Source organism: Cyphomyrmex costatus, unplaced genomic scaffold (assembly GCF_001594065.2).
Source record: "Cyphomyrmex costatus isolate MS0001 unplaced genomic scaffold, Ccosl1.0 scaffold10, whole genome shotgun sequence".
Lineage (NCBI taxonomy): Eukaryota > Metazoa > Arthropoda > Insecta > Hymenoptera > Formicidae > Cyphomyrmex > Cyphomyrmex costatus.
The window spans coordinates 1-208 of NW_017274954.1; positions in this window are offsets into that span (position 1 = coordinate 1).

Genomic DNA, 208 nt, shown 5'->3' on the forward strand with positions numbered 1-208 from the left:
GTATTATTTTACGTATCTCTTGCAGCTCTCTCCATCACACGTGCAACAGACGGTGCAGAATTTATTATGCAATATATTTTCGGTGCCTATTCGAAGCTTGTGTAAATTCGGGATGCAATCCGGTAACGAAATCGTTGCAATACGTGCTCAATTCTCGTCTCGTTGAACGGTTTGTCGAGTTTATCTCGTAAAACCAGCGTCTAACTGG